Genomic DNA, 9,101 nt, shown 5'->3' on the forward strand with positions numbered 1-9,101 from the left:
TTCATCGTTGGCCACCAGTAGTAGGGTTTCAGGTCCCTATACATTTTAGTGCTACCAGGATGAATTGAGTACATGGTTTTGTGAGCTTCTTCCATCAGAAGATCTCTAATTCCTCCTGACTTAGGTACCCAAATACGATCTTGGAATACCTTCAGTCCATGACCGTTTGTACCAAACACCAACGTTTTGCCCAAACATTCCTCCTTTCGGTCATTCTTTTCAGAAGCTTCCTCTTGAGCTTTCTTTATACTCTCCACAATGGTCGAGACAACTTCAATTCTCAACGCTCTTGGCCTTTTCCTTTCAAGATTGACCTTCCGACTGAGAGCATCAGCAACAACATTAGCTTTACCGGGGTGGTAAAGTATCTCACAGTCGTAGTCTTTAAGTAATTCTAGCCAGCGTCGTTGCCTCATATTCAATTCTTTCTGATTAAAGAGATATTGGAGACTTTTATGATCAGTGAAAAGTTTGCACTTCGTGCCATAGAGGTAATGCCTCCATATTTTTAGAGCGAAAACTACCGCTGCCAACTCCAAATCATGAGTCGGGTAATTCTTTTCATGCTCTTTCAGCTGTCGAGACGCATATGCTATCACCTTTTCTCTTTGGGTCAAAACACAACCCAATCCAACACCAGACGCATCGCTATAAACAGCGAAGTCTTCAACTCCATCGGGTAGAGAAAGTATCGGTGCCTCGCATAGCTTCTTCTTTAGCTTCTCGAATGCTTCTTTATGCTTATCACTCTAAGCATAAGTAGCTCCTTTGTGGGTCAAAGCTGTCAATGGAGTAGCGATCGAGGAAAAACCTTGGATAAACCTTCGGTAATATCCGGCTAATCCCAAAAAGCTTCGAACCTCCGTGGGACTTTTCGGTTGTTCCCACTTCATCACAGCTTCGATCTTCGCTGGATCAACCATTATCCCCTCTTGGTTGACCACGTGACCCAAGAACTGGACTTCACGAATCCAAATATCACATTTGGAGAACTTCGCATACAGCTTCTCCTGCTTCAAAACTTCTAACACCTCTCGCAAGTGTCTGCCATGCTCCTCCTGGCTTTTCGAGTAAATCAGAATGTCGTCTATGAACACTATCACAGATTTACCAAGGAACGGATTACAAACCCTATTCATCAAATCCATGAACGCTGTCGGAGCATTGGTTAGTCCAAACGACATAACCAAGAACTCGTAGTGTCCATATCTAGTTCTGAATGTAGTCTTCTCGATATCTTGCTCCCTTACTTTCAGCTAATGATATCCTGACCTTAGATCGATCTTCGAGAAATAGCTCGGACCTTGCAATTGATCAAATAGGTCATCAATCCTCGGCAACGGATATCCATTCTTTATTGTTGCCTTGTTCAGCTCTCTGTAATCGATGCACATTCTCATACTTCCATCTTTCTTCTTCACGAACAACACCAGAGCTCCCCAGGGCGATGAACTTGGTCTAATGAAACCTTTGTCCAATAACTCCTAAAGTTGCATCATTAGCTCCTTCATCTCCGTCGGTGCTAATCGGTAAGGTGCTTTTGCTATTGGCGTGGTTCCTGGTAACAAGTTTATTCTGAACTCCACTTGTCTATCAGGTGGCAATCCAGGAAGGTCTTCGGGAAATACCTCCGGATAATCACACACCACTGGAATACTCTGCATCACCTTCTTTTCTTTCTTAGCATCAATCACGAATGCTAAATATGATGTACATCCCTTGGTCAAACACTTTCTGGATTTCATTAGAGAAATGATTCCAGAATTCACTCTGTGTTTGTCCCCATACACCATAAACGAATCTTTCCCAGACGGGTTTACTTTAACTATCTTCTTCTTGCACAAAATTTTGGCATCATTGGTGCTAAGCCAATCCATTCCCAAAACGATGTCGAAACCATTAAGCTCGATAGGCAATAATTCCTCGTGAAACTTATTCCCATTCAGATCAATTAATATGTTTTTCATACGATGGCTAACAGGTACAAACTTGCCACTAGCTACTTCGACTAATAAAGCATTATCTAGTCTATCAACAGGCAAGGCTAGCTTTCTACCAAACTCATGCGAAATAAAGGAGTAGTTGGCTCCAGAATCAAACAAAATTTGAGCAGGTAATTCATTTACGAGAAAGGTACCTGAAGCGACATCAGCTTCATCTTTCGCAGCTTCGAGTGTCATCTGGAAGGCTCTCGCCTTCGACTTTGGTGGAATGTTGGGCCTAGCTGCCTCCTTCTTCATTGGACAGTCTTTCAAAATATGCCCCTCTTCATTACAACCAAAACACATCCTTTTGTTGTTCGGACATTCATTGGCAAAATGTCCAACCTTCCCACACTTGTAACAGGTCACATCCTCACTACATTTCCCAAAGTGCTTTTTCTTACACTTATCACACCACTTTGCTTCGCCTCCTTTACCTCCAAACTTTTTCGAATCAGATTTCGAAAATTTGCTTCTTTTACCGGAACCAGATGTTCCCTCAAACTTTCTTTTCTCACCAACCTCAACCTTGACGGTGGTTCTTCCCTTGATCATGTTCTCAACAGACTTGGCAGCCCAGATAGCTGCCTCTAGAGTAAGTGCCTGACGTACTGGCACCTCGTACTCACATGGGAGTCCCTTCGCATACCGGTCCACCTTTGTCAACTCGTCTGGGACGATACGCAAGGCAAACTCCATCTTATCGGTGAAGCTATTGGTGTATTCATCAACTGACATGCTGCCTTTTGTCAATGTCAGGAACTTGTTCTCCAACTCCAACAAATTTTGAGCCGAACAGAACTTGCGCTTGAACTGCACCAAGAACTCTGCCCATGACAATTGCAGTGGCTCATTAGGGCTCAACGTCTTCCCTAGAGTGTTCCACCAACGAACGGCTCCACCTCGGAATTGTCGCACGACATAGATAGTCTGCAACTTGCATCTGCAGCCATATGTCATAAAGGCTAACTCCATTTCGGAGATCCAATCCATAACTCCAATTGGATTCTCCTTTCCATTGAAGGTCGATGGTTTGCAAGTTAGAAAATCCTTGTACTTGCATTCCATTCCATCATTCCTTCCATCACGGTTGTCTTGTCTAACTATCGGTGGGTTGGCTTGACCAATAGACCCACTAAAGTTTCCACCTTCCGAGTGCCCTTCATTTAATTCAGGCTCCTCCACACGAATTGACAGTTCTTCACGATTCTGTTGAAGCAACCGTCTAGTTTCATCCATCTGACGATCCAACATCGTCTGAATCATCATTTGCACACCAGCCATGGTTATTGGCTTAGGTGCTGCTGCTACGACAGGTACTTGTTCAATCACTGGTGGTTGATTCCTGTTTTCGTCAGCATTTCCAACTCCACTTCTTGTTCTCACCATTTTGATCTACACACCGAATAAGGTGAAATTAGATCCTCAATCATGGTAGATAATCAAATCTTCCTTATCACACCGAAGCGTTTACATGCTAGTTCTAATATCGTAGACGCACGCTTAGAATCCTACACACATAAGGTTTCTAGATCCGGTCGGCAACAGACCATAGATCCGAACAAATAATATCATATATGACAACATATAACATTTAGCACATAAAAGCATTTTAGGCAACTTTCCTAAAATAAACCAGTGCTCGTGTCTAAAATATAACAGACACACATCTCAAAACTTCACTTAGCATTCTAAGTTTAAGTCTAGAAATCCTACAAATTCTTAGTTCGCTTAAACTAATGCTCTGATACCAACTGTGACATCCCCAAAATCTCGTCCAGAACAGACCGTTTTTCATTTATGCTTTAAAAATATTTTCAGAGTAAATCCTTTTGATTTGAAAGAGTTGCGGAATTTGTTCCCAAAAACAAAACATGATAAAACAATGTTTACCAAAGCATTTCATAAAAGAAATGTATTTTTCATTATATAATCAAAACTCGGGGTGTCATGTTCCGATACAGACCAATAAGCATAAACGATAACATTACAAGTCATTCAACAAATATAAACATATACAGACTTGCAATCAAAACAACTGATGGTTCATCCATCTCATGCCCTTACGCCACTTCCTGTAATACAATTAAAACTGAGTGGGTCAGGCTTGGGAGCCTGGTGAGCATATAGGGTTTTCAACCCACAATAAATAATTATATTTAATTTTCACCAACCAATAATAACCCAATTACCCATTCCCGTTATTCTCACTTTATGTCCCTAAAACAACTAACACAAGGGACCTAGTCTAAGAATATTTTATCGGGGCGACAACACATGCTTTGGGGGTACCTCAGCAATACAAGTCAAATAAGGAAACCATGAGGGGGATGGAGTACAGCAAATGAACACCCGAGTTCATTAACACCTACAGGTGGCGAACCTGGTAATGTTTCCACAAGACTGTCTAGAATAGCCAGTGGTCGTCATCTAAACTCCGCTAGATGACTAAATCAAACAACAACGAGGCCTCTCATCTGTTTATTACACACCAACTATCTACCCATGTTCTACCCAACATATTAGTAGATAAAATATACATTTTTATACATAGTTTTGAAAACCTGTATAGCATGCTTTAAATCAACACATAATCCACATAACAGATGAGGCACACACACACATAGCACATATCTCATAGAGAATAAATCATATCTATGAGATAGAGGAGAGTAAATACACATTCACACATAACACAACCAAATATATACACATAGCACGTATTTTATTTAAAATACTTCCTATTATTGTATTTGGAAAAGGTAACTACACACTCACACTTATAAACAACAATATACTTAATACACTCGAACCAAACTCGTATTATTATTATGTTTATGAAAGGTAGTATACACTCACTTGATCAGAAGATGATCGGACAGCACTACGACTTGCAGAAGTAGTAATCCTCAGCATATCTGAAAGATCTTCACAAAAATCGAACTTCTCGCGGGCAGAGCTTCGGCTCGGGAACCGCACTTCTCGGGATCTTCGGGATCTCGGGACTTTCCTCGGGGCTCGAGAATAATACCCGGGCTTCGGGATATTTCTGGCACGCAAAACGATGCAAAACGGGAGAGAGAAGATAAGAAATTGGCAATTGGGTCGGCTGCCCTCGCATCCTATTTATAGGAGGCTGGAGCCTCGGAGTACACGGGGCGTACTGCAGTACGCAGCGCGTACTGCTTCCGAAATCGTCACTGCATGCGTCATCCGAAATGTCGACACTCTTCGGAGTACGCGGGGCGTACGTCGGATCAGGCCGGTGACTCGCCTTCGGATAATGCCTCCGAATTTTCATTTAAATTTAAATACAAAATAATTAATAAACTTCGGAAATTCATATCTTTTTCATACGAACTCCGTTTTCGACGTTCTTTATATCCACGCGAAGGTGAGACTACGCTCTACAACTTTCGTTTAGACTCCGTCGGCTAATTTCGAATTTATTTTTATTATTTATTTTTAATAGGCCGCGACAGAAAAACTTCGTTATAAATTCATAACTTCTTTGTTTGACGTCCGTTCTCGCCTAACTTTTTATCGCTTTGATACCAACAATGAGATCTTCGATTCTCATTTGGATTGCTTCGGCTAAAAACCCCTCGATCTCAAATCGAGTAAAACAGGCTGCTCACCGCTAAGCCGAAACTTCGATAAATCATAACTTCCTCATACGAAGTTAGATTTGGGCGTTCTAAATATATTCGGGAACCTCGTTTCAACTACTACAACATTATTCAAAGATATTAAGTTTATTTTACACTTAAATTTTGACGCTTATTTTTATTCTTAATTAATCAAACCACATAATTAAGCAATTAAGCACAAAACACACAATACTTAAATAATACAATCTTATTATTTCAAAACGGGTTACAGAGGTTAACCTAGACTATTACATTGCTACAAATGGCATGCCCGGAAACACAGGCGATACAATATTATGCTTTTGAGGGTACATTTCTTGCCTTTTTTACTCGTTTATGTTTTTTAGGGAGTAAGAAGTTAAAATACAAAGTTTGATATGTTGAAATCATATCCGGAATGTGAAAAATAAGTAGAGTTGGACTATTTTGAATCTGAAACCTTGGAAATGTATTTATTTTTCATTAATTACCATTCAATTACTTATAGAACTAGTAATATGGCCTTGTTCCTTACATTTCGACTATTTCGGATTGTCCTTCATATTCTAAAAAGTGAAGAACATTATGGAATAGGAAGAATGGTCTGAAATACGACTAATAATCATGAACAAAAGGGACTGTCCGGAAAGTACTCCCGATTGATGTCACAAAAAACATTTTCTTAATATTTGAACTTAATTAACTTGGATGTTTAACTTCAACATGATGGTGTGCATGAGGCTTATCTGACCATGTCGTTCAAACCTATCATTGGTGCAATTATTATTTGTAAGCTACAACATCGATTGGTATGCAAAGCTTTTTTCTGATAGTCGTGTATTGGTAGGGGCTGAATATTTTTGACTACGTGGAAGAGGACCATTAGCCTATGCATTACATGTCCCCCAAAAAGAAGTTACAAATCATCAAGTGAAGTGAAGCAAATTTTCTTCGAGATCGAAGAGTACGAATCACCTTTGGGATGAAGGAATTTGGTATTATCCACCGAGTTATAGTTTACTGATTACTTATCAGCTACCTCGTTCGATTACAAGTTGCGGTCACGGGTCTTTTCTCATCGTTTTAGTAAGTGATCCATTTAGGTGGGAAAAGTAGTGGACGCATATGATAAATCCCTTGATGGGTTATTGAACAAGGATATGTTGTGAGTGTCTTTGTTGTACATGTTGAGCGATAGGTTTAACGGTTTGTCAGCCCATGAAGAAAGAGTTCTTAGCCACTGTATCAAGTCTTTAGGAGTTCAAAGAGTATCATGACAGTTACCATTTTCACTTACTTTTAAACTATAATTTCTTATTGTTTTGATTTTAAATAATGGATTTATTTTGGTGACATGGGTACTTAAGATGCAAGGTAGTTTGAGATCATTTGTATAGTCAGCCGAAGACCATATTTAGCAAACACCACGAACATATTGTAGCATGATAAAAAAGATAGTTAAGGAAGTTACAATATGTTTGTATATTGAATTATGTTTGTGTATGTTGCTAAAAAGGGTCAAGTCTTTACAATGCATAAAATATGGACAAAAGTGTGGTTCATGTCAAATATTACCTAATAACCAAGTTCTTGAGAAATTTATGATTAAACAAGTCATGATATGTTATAGAATAATATTTTTATTCTTAGTATTTGGTTTATTCAAGAAATGTAAAATTGACAATGCATGATTGCGTTATGTTGGAAGTGGGATAAAAGTAGGATAAATCACCAAATTGTAGTATAACGAAGAAAATAAATAATGTAATGCTTGGTTAACTTACCTGTAATTATAACAAGTGTGTTATAAACTTAAAGTCCTATAAAAGATAAGACCAAAAAGGGTAATATGCAAGAACCTTGAAAATAAAATAAAACAGGACAAAACATGGAATACAATGTCAATTTTGTAACGACCATAAAATTTCCAACCAATTTAAACTTTTCAAAAACAACCCCGTTTCATTAAGTTATTACAAAAAGGTTTTCAATACAATTATCATCAGAGTCTTCCCAAAATCACATCATAAAACAAAATCATGAGGAGCGGTACGACCACTCCTTTGCCTTGCCACGGTCACCTGAAGAACCTGAAAAACATTAAACCACAACTGTAAGCCCGAAAGCTTAGTGAGATACCCCCAAAATACCAACCACATATACCATACACGCACCACATGCCATAACATAACAGAACACAGAACAACCATGCACTTCGGGTCTACTGTGTGACTGGTCCGCCGCACCGACCTTCAGTCCACCTGGTCCACCCTTCGAGTCTAGCCATATACATCGAGTCTACAGTGTGATTGGTCTGCCCGCACCGAGCCTTCAATCCACCTGGTCCACTCTCTGAGTCCACAGTATGACTGGTCCGCCCGCACTGGGCCTTCAGTCGGCCTGGTCCACTCACTGAGCCACGACACGTCTGGTCCACCCTCTCGGGGCCTACAGCCTATCCGGACCGCTCGCTGGGCCTTCGGTATAACCGGTCTGTCCTGGGTATGTTGGCCTACAGCACAAAGCAGGACCCGCCTCAACCCAACCCCAATCCAACAACCATGTGCACATAAACATTCAATCATATAACAATTCTCATTCAATCAAGCCGATCTAGTAGATCACGTAACATAACATCATCCTAACCAGGATACCGACCTAACCGGTCTCTAGCATAATACCATCCTAACTACCAGGATGTAAACATAGCAAAGCGATAACATAACAACGATACCCGGATCACAATCCGATAAAGGGCCGGCCTTGGTGTCTTAGACCCTGTTGATATAGTGAGGATAACTCACCTTGCAACTGCCGAAACTCAGAACTGAAGAAGCAGATTCCCGAATCACCGCCTCACCGAAAATCCCGAACTATCCAAAGCAGCAAAATAACCATTAGACCAAACACAATATCCTTCCAAGGGTAAATTGACCAATTTACCCTTAACTCAATCTGGTCCATGACTAAGGCCCACAATCAAAATTTGAAAGGCCCATCACTAGATAAGCTCTCAAGCCCACTAATGGCCCAAAGACCAAAAGTCCGAAGCAAAGCCCAATATTGGCCCAATTTACTAAATTGGGCCCACCTCACCAAATGGGCCTAGATCCAAGGTCCATAATAATTAGTGAGTCCACAATACTCCATCCATAATGTCTAGTCACGGCCCAAGATCTAGTATCCCAATAACAGTCCAATCTCCTAAGGCCCAAAATGAAAACCCAATAGAGGGAGTACGCCGGGCGTACCCTCCTTGGTATGCTGGGTGTACAACGATGCTCGCGAAACAGAATCGGGACACAGACCCACTACGCTGGGCGTACTCCCAGTTACGCTGGGCGTACTCCCAGTTACGCTGGGCGTAACTCCGCTGAACTACAACTTCTCATAAGATCTTAATGGCTTTAGCTCTTAAGTCCAAAGTTCAGATCCATAGACCAAATATGCCTAGGATTCATAAAGTCTCAAACTTTATTACTTGGGACGT

This window comes from Lactuca sativa, chromosome 1 (genome assembly GCF_002870075.4).
Source record: "Lactuca sativa cultivar Salinas chromosome 1, Lsat_Salinas_v11, whole genome shotgun sequence".
NCBI lineage: Eukaryota > Viridiplantae > Streptophyta > Magnoliopsida > Asterales > Asteraceae > Lactuca > Lactuca sativa.